At 52.8% G+C, this 12,034-nt stretch overlaps 1 protein-coding gene across 2 annotated transcripts in view; it reads left to right on the top strand.

The window, feature by feature from the left end:
- Window positions 1-12,034, top strand: part of NOS1 (nitric oxide synthase 1) — a 231,703-nt gene that overhangs the window by 76,108 nt on the left and 143,561 nt on the right. The window contains exon 1 of one of the 2 annotated variants that reach the window (XM_015431613.4): window positions 8,996-9,219. The exons of the other annotated variant lie outside the window; for it this stretch is intronic. The gene's annotated coding sequence lies outside the window, so the exon portion shown is untranslated. Of the gene's footprint in view, window positions 1-8,995; window positions 9,220-12,034 lie in introns of those variants that run through there. 2 annotated transcript variants of the gene reach the window in all.

Raw genomic sequence — 12,034 nt, 5'->3', positions numbered from 1 at the left:
TGGATTGGATTACAAGAGAGGAAACCCCATCCTGAATACTAGACAAACCTGCCCCCTTTTCCTGAGATAGTATATTTATCACACTGGATAGTATACATGCCTGCCCTTCGCTCTGAATTGAAACATTATTTCTGTCTTCCAAAGCTGTTCTCTATATAAGCATCCTTAAAAGGATAGTCTGAAGAAAAGGCAATCAGTACCTCTGCTGGTAAGACATAGAGAAATGCAAGAGACACATAATCTCCCAACAGATATGGATGGATGGATGGATGGATGGATGGATGGATGGATGGATGGATGGATGGATGGATGGAAGGATGGATGGATGGGTCAGTGGGTGGCTGAATGGATAGGTGGGTAGATGAGATGAGTAGGAGGATGAAAAATTGTAAGGAAATGCTTTTTAAGCTTTGTTCCTGGAAGTCCTAAATGCTCCACGGGCTCCCTGGAGGAGGACAGGGCAGTCAAGAATCTTGCCCCCTGCTTCATGATTCTGCAATAGTTCCCCTTTCACCTATTTTATATACTGGCTTCTGCATACAATCCCATTAGAATATTTTTTAATGCCCCGGCTAAAACAAGTTTGAAAATTATTGATTCAGATAACTGATTCCCAAATTTGAAAGTGTACCAGAATCACTGGAGTCTTCTCCAAATGCAGATTGCCAGGCCCCACGCCCAGGGTTGCTGATTCACTAGGTCTAGAGTGGATTCATAAAATTTGCATTTCTAGTAAGTTCCCAGGTGATGCTGGTCTGGGAAAAACACTTTGAGAACCACTGGTCTAGAGAAATTGTCCTAATTCCCCCATGCAATTGAATTCAGTAGCTGAATGCCTGGGATGTACTGGCAAACTGCTAGGCATACTAGAGAATGTCAGAATAGATTCGGACATGGCTCCTACCCCTCAAAGGGCTCCTAATCTCAAAACAGAGGCAGGACCCTCACGTTAGTAATAATAGGAGGAGAAGGAACTACCATTTGTTGTGCGTGTACTATGTGCCAAATACTGTGCTAAGGGCTTCCAATCCACTATCTCATTTTATCAGCACAATCCTATGAAGTAGGGATTATCATCTTCCCCAGTTTTGCCAGATGAGAAAGCTGAGGCTCAGAAAGGGTAATTAACTTGCCTAAGATTGCACAGCTAGGAAGTAGCAAAGCCCAGGACTGACTCCAAAGCTTTTACATCACACCATATCAGTGTGCCCTCCCCTCTTCCACACAATTAGAGAAGAGTCTAAGACAGTTTGCTCACATGTCTGTTTGAATAAATCAAATGTCAAAGCATATGAAGCTAACAGAGCTCTAGGCTGTCAGGCTGTGGAGAAGAAAGTGGGTTCTCTCATTAAGGCTTTAAGAGTCAGGGTGAGGCCAGCAGGATCCCTTTCCGTGGTTCTGGGCAGTGTAGGCTGCAAAGCGTCAGCACGCTAGCAGGCTTGGTTGTTATGGCCTGTGGACTATGAGCTCATCTGACTTTCTCATTGGCACTGAGCACTTCATGAGCCAGAAGCCTGCCTGGGGTTGCCCCAGCCCCCTGACATAGTGCCAGGCATGTGGACCACCAGAAAGAGGGGGAAGTGAATGATTACATGTATACTAGAAGATGCCAGGCCAGTAGCTCTCAATGAAAGCTGATTGAGGAAGCCAGATACACAGACAGATTAAAAACAGAACACGTCTGAGTGAGCTCAGAGCTCAGCTCCCCAACCTTCCCCCTTGACCTACATGACAGGGAGACCCCAAGACACTACTGGAGAGCCCAAGGTGGTCCTAGAACAGAGGAGGAAACTATGCTCCAGTCTACCACTCTTTAATTTTATACATGGTGAATTTAAGGCCCAGAGGGGGAATGGTACTTGCCCAAGGTCACACAGCAGATGGAGGATAGAGTCAAATAAAGAAGGTACCCTGGCCCTGGTTTGGGAGCTTTCCAGAACACTGAGCTGGAATTTAACCTCTTCCTCTTTCAACCACCTCCCCACTATCCTCCCCGAGGGACTGGTCTCAGAATTTGCCTAATTCTTAGAAATAAGTCAGCCCATGTCATCTTTTTTGCACATGTCTGTGGTATGGTGGGGGGTGGGGCAGAATTGTAAGAGATCTTTCTTTTTGAGGGGATGCTTTCATTTTGAGGGGATGTCATTGGTGATGAGAAGCTCTGTCATTGAACTCCAGTTATCTGCTGAGCAAGGGTAAGGACCCAGCCCAGCACACTGGGGTGGCCTTACCAGCACAAGGTAGCCAACTTAGAACCAGAAGACAACCTGCCTCAGTTTCCCCTGGAGAGCTTATTAAAAATACAGCCTTTTGGGTACCACCCCAGATCTAGACTCCTAATCTTTGGAGGCAGGGTCAAGGAATTGGTGTTCCCCTTCTCAGGGAATTCTTATACATCTGAGAGTTTGGGAGCCACTATTTTACATTCTGATTAAGACCTTCTTTGCTGCTCAAACAGCTCCACTAACCAGGCTGAAACCCATTTCCTTGGTCAGAGCTCTTTATACTATTGGCCCACGTGATTTAGTTGGGTGGAACACTACTTTGGAAACACCTGAATGTGAATGCCTTTAGGAGGGGCATGTGCTCCAGTTAGCCACAGGCTCCACTACTCCCTGATGTCTCCTACCCAGCCCACTTCATGTTCCCTGGAAGTATGTACATTCGCAACCCCCTGTTAGCACTGGGTTCTCCCTAACAGTGCCTTCAAAATGCAAATACTTTGACCAGCCCTTCATACCCCAGTGCAATTTAGACCATCAGAATTCCAGGCTTAGAGAATTTTTGCAATGAGCTGCCTTTAATTGGGGCGAGATCCAGGGAATTCCGTAATGTGGGTGAAGGGAAGAACTGAAGGACTAAATTGAGGGTATCAAGAGCAAACTTAGGACTCCTCTCAATGTTTTACTTGGTCCTCTGGTATGCTTGCAACCCCCACCCCATGTCCTGCCTATGCCCTCACATTCTTTTTAGTGCCTTCTCTATGTGGACAGATGCTGGGAACCAGGAGATGCAGACAGTTTCTGGGGTGATCCAGGATTCTCAACCCACCCAGGGCAGCCCAGCTTAGCGGGGACCTAGGTTCTGGTCCTGAAAGCTGAGTATAGGAAGCCATGGACTACCTGACTGGTCTCCGGGAAAATAGGAAGGCTACAGCGAAGGTTTAGCGCGCCATCTGTTGGTCATTTTGGAAACTGCATCTCTGCCAAACGGGCTGCATAGAGCTACAGGCATCTGCAAATTTGCCAGCCGGTTCTCCGGCAAGAAATTGCGTTTAACCTTTCCAAGGTCTCACACCCTTTAAAAAGCCGCTGCACACTTGTGAACCTTCTATCCCAGCAAAATGCACTTGCAATTGGTTTTGCATATAATTCCAGGGACTTGGCCATCTTCAGGTTAAGATCTTCTGAGACCCAGAGATGCCAAGGAGTTTCCTTGAGCTCACATAGCACATTGGTGGAAGTGTCCAGTCTGGAAAGCAGGTGTTCCAGCCACAAATCTAGTGTTTTTAATGCTCAGACTGCCTCCTTAAGCCTTAAAGGGCTCTTCCCTCTTTCTTCTCTGCCAGAGTCCTGCAAATATCCTACCTCTCCTGGGGGTTTTGGGCTCTCGGACAACCCTGTTCGCTGTTCATTGTTCCTGGGTCCTACAGAAGCATGCCCCCAGGGCCACTTTAGTGACACCCACTTTGCTCTTAGGAGTCTCAGACCCCGCATCCTGAACTGGGAGTTAGGACAGGAAACTGATCTGTCACTGATAGGCTGCTGCCCCGGGATGGATTGTCAAACCTTCCTGGATCTTGGCCTCCCTAGTGTAAAATGCTAGGTTGGAGGCAGCCATCTCCAAAGGCCCTTCCTTACTCTAACTGCAAAACTGACCGATGGGTGCCGTCCTTTACAACAAGCAGGTCCAAATCACTTTCCCAGCCAAATACCCAGAGACAGGGTCAAAAGCTAACTTCCTTTCAGAATCAGAAGCCCTGAGTGGACAGGGCTGCTTAAGGGAGGGAGGGGACCTGCGCACCATGGGAACAGGAAGGACACAGAGGTGGCACCCCAGGGGTCTTCCAACACCTCCAACAGGCCAGCAAGGCAGGACAATGAGGCAGACCAAGGGGCGTTTCTTGGGGATGAAGTAGTGTGGGAAATGGTGAGTAACAGGTAAAGGGGTGGCTTGGTGGGTTCAAGGGGATAATGCACAGGGCTGGGTATATAGTTGGCGTCTAATAAGGGAGACTCATTGTCATCACATAGCTGAACCCCAGCTTAACAGCAAATTCTACTTATTTAAACAAACATTTGTTCGGTTTTTGGTGGGAACAGAGGTTCTCAAACTTGAGCAGGCATCAGAATTATCTGACTGGCTTGTTTAAAATGCAGATTGCGGGGCCCCATCCTGAGTGTCTAATTCGGGCGGTCTGAGGTGGGGCCCTGGAATCAGCATCACTAACAAGTTCTCAGGTGATGCTGATCTCATCATTCAGGGAACACGCTTTGAGAATCCCTGCCTTGGAGTAACAGAGGAGACAGATCACCCTGCCCTCGTGAGGGCACTGAATGAGTAAACATCACAGAACTTGTACGTTCTGAAGTGGGACATGCAGAGTGCCTAGGACTGCTCCCAGGACGGGGAGTTCACGCTAAGACTTGAAGGCCAAGTAGAGCCAGCCCAGGAAGTGGAAGAGGGGTGAAAATTTCATGAAACACTTACTTAGAATGTGCCAGGCTCTCTCTCATATCATTCATCCGCTCCTCCCAGTCAATGTCAGGAAGGTAGGATTAACGTCCATTTTACAGATGAGGAAGGTGAGGCTGAGACAGGGAAATAACTGGCCTGAGAACTCATGGCAAGAAAGAAGCCCAGGTCTGTTTGTGCATAGGATGCCTACCAGCAGCCACATCCCCTCTGCTGCAGCCCCAGGAACCCCCTTCTTCCCAGGGGAGCTGCCACCTGGACGCAGCTGCCGGACCCGGCCAGCCGCACTCCGTCCATTTCCCCCACTGGAGCTCTTCAAGTGTTTTCACTGCTGGGTGAATTCAGCAGATGCCTTTCGATCGCAGCCTATTAAATTAGCCCCTCTCTGCAGCCAAAAGAAGATAATTATGTTTTCATTAGCCCTGGATAATGTATTACCCCCTCGGTGACAGCCACATCAGTGAGGCCAGCCTCCTCCCTTCCTCCTCCTGCCCAGGGCTCCACCAGAGCTCTCCACTCCCCTGGGGTCCACCTCTGCACTAAGGGGTGGGCACCAGTGAGGGTCCAGCATGGCTGGGAGGTGGGGGGAAGGGACACCCTTTTCACCCATCCACCATCCACGCATGGGTTGAGGCGTGTGGTCCTGAGAGAAAGGCCAAGAATAATTGTTATCATGGTGACCATTTATGAAGTGCCTGCCCTGTGCTGATGCCAGGACGGGTCTCAGCTGGTTTGACTTTCCAATAGCTCGAGAGAAGGGTGGCACAACCCTCATCTTCCCCTGAACCCCAAAGGGGTCCTGGTGGAATCAGGTTATTGTGACAGCCCAGAGCGGCTTCCAAGGCACTGCACCCAAGGGGCATTTGGGGGACTGTCACTGTGCATTATCCCAAGGCCACCTGGTTGACGGTAAAAGTCTCTTCCCTCCACTTGCTAGGGATCTCTGGAGACAATGCCCAGCACTCATGTGGTAGCGGTCCCCAGACACCAGGAGCCACTCTCCCCAAACCTGAGACACTCCCCGGATGGCTCCGACATCTTCACTCTCCCTCTTTCTCCACAAGACAGAGGCGAGGAGGCAGGAAAAGTCCCACTTTGGGGCCCCGAGTTCTAGTATCTGCTTTACCACCGATTACCTGGGTGATCTGGAGCAAGTCACTCGGCCTCCAGAGCCTCTATTTTCTCCCTCTGTAAAATGGGAATAAGAAAGGGAGTCATCTCTTACCATTTTTCTGATGGTTCAGTGAGATATACCTATTAAATGCTTGGCTCAAAACCAGTGAAATGAGAAGTGCTCAACAGAAGATGGCCATTGTTCTCTTTACCACTGCAACTAGTGTCCCTAGTTCCCGTTAATCCTAGGGAAACCACCAGAGGGAGGGAAGGGAAGTCTGGCTCTGTCTGTCACTGTCCATCTTTCTCTGTATCTCTGTCTTTCTTTCCTGTCTCTGCCAATCTCTCTCCTCTCTCTCTGCCAGTCTCTCTGTCAATCTGCCGATCTCTCTCTCTCTCTCTCTGCCAGTCTCTCTGTCAATCTGCCGATCTCTCTCTGCCTCTCTCTTACTCTCTCTGTCTCTTTTTCTCTCTGCCAATATGTCTCTCTGTGTATTTTTTCTTTCTGCCTCTGCCAATCTGTCTCTCTCTCTCTCTCTCTCTGCAAATCCCTCTGCCTCTCTCTTCTCTTACTCTTTCTGCCAATCTCTGTCTCCCTCTGTTTTCTGTCTTTCTCTCTGTCTCTGCCAATATGTCTCTGTCTTCCTGTCAATCTTTCTGTCTCTTTTTCTGTGTGCTTTTTCTATCTCCATCTCTGCCAATCTCTCTCTCTCTCTGCCAGTCTTTCTGTCTGTTCTTATCTCTCACTGTCTCTGCCAGTCTCTGCTGTCTCTGTCTCGCTCTTTGTCTATGTATCTCTCTCTGCCAATCTCTCTGCCTCTCTCTCTTCTCTGACTCTGTGTGTGTGTGTGTGTGCGCGTGCGTGTGTGTGTGTGTGTCTGTTTTCCTCTCTCATCTACACACACACACAGAGGGCCCCTCATGGTCCCTGGCTCCACCCATGGGCTCTGAGACTCTGTCTTCCCAGATCTCTGTCTCAAGAGCCACGTTCTAAGGCTTTGCTTTTAATTGCACCAAGGCACCTGGAAGTGAGGAGAGAAGTGAGGGGAGTGGGGTTTCTGTCCTGCTCTCCCCAAATCCAGCCAACTCTGCCTTCTGCAGGCACAGCCAGCCTTGGCTCTGACGCCACTATCTCCACCATCTCGTGGCCGTGCATTCCCTCCCAACCACCCTTCTCTCCAGTTTCAAAACAGCTTGTGCTCCCAGAGGGGAAGTGCCCCTACTCTGAGCTTCTTTTGGCCTCGACCCACACACAGGCAGACGTGGACTCTGTTTTGAGCAGGTGAACCGCCAGCCCAGTGGAACAGCAGCTTCCCTTCCCCTGGCTTCCTGATTTTCCCCAGTTGCCATGGTAATTGAGGGAGCAGCGTTCTGAGAATGACACCACTGAAACCCAGCACTCAACTTTGAAATGGTTCAGGCAAGGGACGCTGGACCCAAGACAGGAGGGGACCAGACTGCAAGGACTCAGCTCCAGCCTCAATTTTCTGGGACCCGCCCCCCATCCAGTCTGTGTGCCACTGTTCTTACTCTCATCATCATCAAAATCATCATTATTGTTGGCAACTGTTTCCTGAGCATTTACTATATGTCTAGCACTATGTCAAGGGCTTCACCAACACCATCTCATTGTGTATATCCTCACGACATCCCCAGGCCCATCCATGGCTCGGGAAACAGGCTCTGAAACTTGCCCTTGTGGCAGTCAGGAAGCGGCAGAGCGCTGGGGCTGGCGGCATTTCTCCAGGCCTCCTTCCAGTGTGTAGAAGACAGCATAGACCTCCATGCACCCTCATCAGCTTCTTCTTTATTCCTTCCTCCCTTCCTCATCCCCCACACCCCTCTTCCTGCCCCCAAAGTCACACCCCCCTCCCCTGCTGGATGTGCAAGACATCTGAAAAGCATTTATTAGTGACAAAGGGGGTGGTGGTTTTCCTCTTTGCCTCTTCTCTGTGCAACTCGAAGCCTGAGTGGGTTTGCTCCACTTGGCAAGGCTGGGGAGGAAGAAAAGATCAAATCACCCAGAGCCAGGTGCCGTGTGTGTGTGTGTGTGTGTGTGTGTGTGTGTGTGTGTGTGTGTGTCCTCTCTTTCCTTGCTTTTCCCCCGTTTTCCCAAGACTGTGTGAGCAGCAGCAACAGCAACGGGGAGATGCAAAATCCTTTGCAATCTGCCCAGGAAAAGACAGCTTTTGAGTCGGGTTTATATGGTTACCCATATGTTAGGGCCCCTAAGAAAGGAAGGGAAGCTGCGTTCCCTGTCTTCCCCTCCTCCAGCCCAGACCTTGGCCTCTCCACACCTGTGGCGCTCCCAGGCCACAGATGAACATGTGCCCTCCATCTTTCCCCCTCCCCAGATGCCAGGCCTGAGTGTGGCTCCAGAAAAGACCAGAACCAGGCAACATTTCCTGAACAGGCTGCCTTTCTCCGTCTGTCCACCCAAGAGCCAAGGCCAGAACCCAGGCTGCGACTCTGCGGGCTCCCGGGAGGGGCCCCCAGCACTGCCCAACCTGGGGGGCTGTGTGTTCCACTGTCCCATTAAGGAATGCTATCCCAACACTGATGTAGAGACAGAAATAACCATCCCTGCCTCCTATGGGGCCTTCTCTGCCCAAATAGACCTGCCCTCCCCTGCGTGGCTACTACATTCAGCCCTCTCCAGGCTCCCAGAAATTGTCGTTGTGTGTGTGTGTGTGTGTGTGTTTCCTGATAGAAAAAAAAAATGGAAATTAGGTTATATAAAAGATGTATGCTTTGGAGCCCAGAGCGGCTCTTTTAATGAGGGTTGCGACGTCTCCCTCCCCACACCCATAAACCAGTCGGGTTGGACGTCACTACTAATTCGTTTCAGCGATGATAGGATAAAGGAGGGACATTAAGAAATAAATTCCCCCTCACGACCCTCGCTGAGCTCACGGCTCAGTCCCTACATATTTATGCCGCGTTCCCAGCGGCTGGGTGAGGAGCTACTTAGCGCCGCGGCTCCTCGGAGGGGCGGCCGGGCAGCGAGCAGCGGCCGAGTGGACGGGGTGAGCCAGGGGCGCGTGCGGGACGCCCAGCACTGCGCCGGGGAAGCTCGCAGCCTCCGTCCCGAACTTGGGTTCGCTGAGGCTGAGGGAGGGGACGCAAGGGGAGGGGAGAAGAGAAGGGAGGAGTGGGGGCTAGGGGAGAGGGGGTGGGGAGGGATCTTGGAGGCACAAAGCGGAGGGGAAGGGGAGGGACGCGCGCGGCTCCTACCAGGAGGCGAGTGGGTGCAACCGGCGCCCTCCAGCCGCGCGGGGCGGCGGACTCGGAGGATTCAGAACCCGGAGCGCGGCGGCCGCTGGCGCCCGGGAGGAAGAGGAGGAGTAGGAGGCGGGCGGGCGGGTGCGCAGCGCGAAGAGGCAGCCTCCCCGCTGCCCGGCTCGGCGGCAGGTGAGTTCCTGATCCGGGCGTCCCGCGCCCCTTCTCCGTCCCCAGGGCTCCCCGCTCCCGCCCGAGTCCCTGGTGTGCGCGGAAGGCTCGGGCTTTGCTGCGCGTCCCAACTTGGTTCGGGCGGCCTCATTTTCCTCCTAGCGGGCGGCCCCAGGCCAGGGGCTCCGGTCCGGGGGTCTGTGCGCCCAGGCTCCAACTTTGCAGGACCCCAGTCGCTCCCCAGCCGCGCGCTCGGCTCCGAGCTGTGCGCTGGCGGTAATGGCGGAGCCCTTGGCACAGCTCGCTACCTTCCCGCGGGCAGCCCTGGCTGGGGGATGCCAGTCCCTGGGGACCGTTGTACCTGCCCAGGCTCAACTTTACGCCTTCCTCTGTGCCAGACTCTGCGGCCGAATTGCAACTGCGAGCCGCAGGTAATGGCGGAGTCTTCGGCACCGCCAGCCGTCCGCTGCTGGGGGCCCGAGGCTGGGAGGGCTCCGCTCCCCGGAACATCGCCTGGGCCTGGCCTCCAACTTTGTGAGGAGCCTCCTTGCGCTCTCCTCCTGCGGTCATGGCGGGGCCGCCCGCACCTCGCACTTCTTCCGTCTGGGCGAGATTGGGGTGTAAGAGCGCCGTCTCCAGAACCTGGGAAAGTTGTGCCTCTCCCGCGAAGGAAGCTCTAGGGAGGCCGAGGGGCGCGCTCCGCCGCGGTTCGGGGCTGGGCAGCGGCACCAGAGCTCGGTGAGGTGGTTTCCAGGTGGCCAAGGGTCGGAGCAGGGTCCCCGGGAGATCCACCTTCCAGGGCCACTCAGGGACCTTGCGTCCGCGGTCCTGGAAGGGGCTCTCTCGGGACTGCGCCCCAGAGGAGGCCAGACGCTCGCCCCCACCCCCAGGGCACTGTGACCAGAGAGCTCATGGCTCTCCAAGCCCCACATCAAGCTGTCTGGGGTAGACATCCAGAGAGGAAAGGCTCTCACAGAGAAGGCAGCCGAGGAGGGCAGGAACCTTTCCAGTGACTCCCCTGGGTTCTGGTCCTAGATCGACCTTTTACTTGTGTGACCTTCGGTAAGTCTCTTCATCTTTCCCAGCCTCAGTTTCTCATCTGTAAAATGGAGAAACAGTACCTTTTTCGTGGGACTGTCGTGAGGACCTTAAAAAATCATAAATGTGAATATGAAGTCAGGGTAAGTGTTCATAACGCAGGAAGTGTTGCTGATTTTTCTTTTTTTTAAACCATTATTGTAATGCTCTGGGACCGGATCTGGGAGACTCGCACGCAGGTCTAGGGTTTCCCGCCAGTAGGAACTGGGGGGGTCTAGCCCACAGGGTACTACAGGCTGCAGAAGGTTGCTCTCGCCTCCATCTCTAACACGGTAATCCGGGGTAAGACGCATGGGATTCTTCCTTCTACTCCCATAACCCAGCTCAAACCCTGCGCTCAGGCCTAAGAAAAGCGCGCACAGCCGCCACGGAGGGAGGGTCCCTAGGGACGCCGCTAGGCAAGGGTGCGGTGCAGGCGAGCGCTCCTCTAGGCGCCTCATCTCACCTCTGGCGGCCCAGGACCTTGGGAGACAGCAGAAAGGAGCCCCCAGACCGCTCCTCCCGAGAGGAATGAAGGAAAATTGCTCCCTTTCTTCAGTGCTAATTGGGGTCGGGGCAAACGCAAGAAATTCATAAACACACCAGGGAACACTGACGCAGCTCTCTGGAGCACAGAATTTTCCCCCGTTATTTCTTCAGAACTGAAGATAAATCCCCCCAAGTGCGCATGGGTCGCGTCCGTTCTCCGCCCTCAAGGCATCTCAGCGGATGGTTTGAGAAGCCTCCGCAGGTCTCTGAAGGAGGGGGTCTCTGTCCCACCAGCACCGCCACAGCGGCCCCGGCCCCTTTCCACTAGCCTGGATTTCAGAGGCGCCCTGAGGGGCGCAGAGCTCTGTCACTGACAGCTCCAAGGCACTGTCACACATATTATTCACCTGGAGCCTCTTAACAACTCTCAGGTTGCCAGTGCAGTCATCTGAATTCCATTTTGCAGCTGTGGAAATTGAGGTGTGGCAAACCAAGCTACCTACCCATAGTCACCTAGCTGGTAAGTGGCACTACCCAAGACCTCAACCCCAATTTTTGCTTTCTTAATTGGGGGCATTTTGCATACATCTGGGCACCTACGCAATCTGACATGTACCGGAACCTTGGCACACATAGCTGTATTTCCTGATACATCTGCTCAGCCAGAGGCCAGCCATCCCTATGGTCAGAGGCTTGGCTTTGTCTCCACAAACTGTGTGATTTTTTTTTTTCCCCAGAGTCCCAGATCACGTAGAGAAAGAGTGAGCAGTGTGGTAGAGAGACCTGGTGAAGACCTCAGCTTGAGGCCAAGCTTAGCTCACTCCATGGCTGTGTGACCTCAGATTGTTCACTTAACCTTTCTGAGCTTCGGTTCTGTTGTCTGTAAAATGAGAACAGTAACTCCCACACGGGGCTGTTTTGAAGACTTTGTGATTATGTGTGTGAAAGGTGTTCTAGAAACAATGCTGTTATGCCAAGATTGGTGATTGTAAGGCAGGAAGGCCTTACAATCCGAAACAAATGGAGCCGTTTGGGGCCAATAGTGTCATCGTGGCTTTCAGAGCAGCCTGCTTTTTGCCCTTTCTGTCTCCTCTTTATTTTTCCCAAATGGCCAAAGCCAGTCCCCAGGAGCCTGTGTATTCCACGGGGAAGGACTTCACGGAGAAGAGTGAGAGGGCGGGGATATTGTGACAGGTTAGGCTGCTCCCAGTGGGTCTCTGTGAGTACGATGCAAAGAGTTGTCCAAGGTACCACTCAGACGGTTGTCCAG

The sequence above is a fragment of the Macaca fascicularis genome, chromosome 11, assembly GCF_037993035.2.
Source record: "Macaca fascicularis isolate 582-1 chromosome 11, T2T-MFA8v1.1".
Taxonomy (NCBI): domain Eukaryota; kingdom Metazoa; phylum Chordata; class Mammalia; order Primates; family Cercopithecidae; genus Macaca; species Macaca fascicularis.
This window is presented reverse-complemented; position numbering and strand designations above follow the sequence as displayed.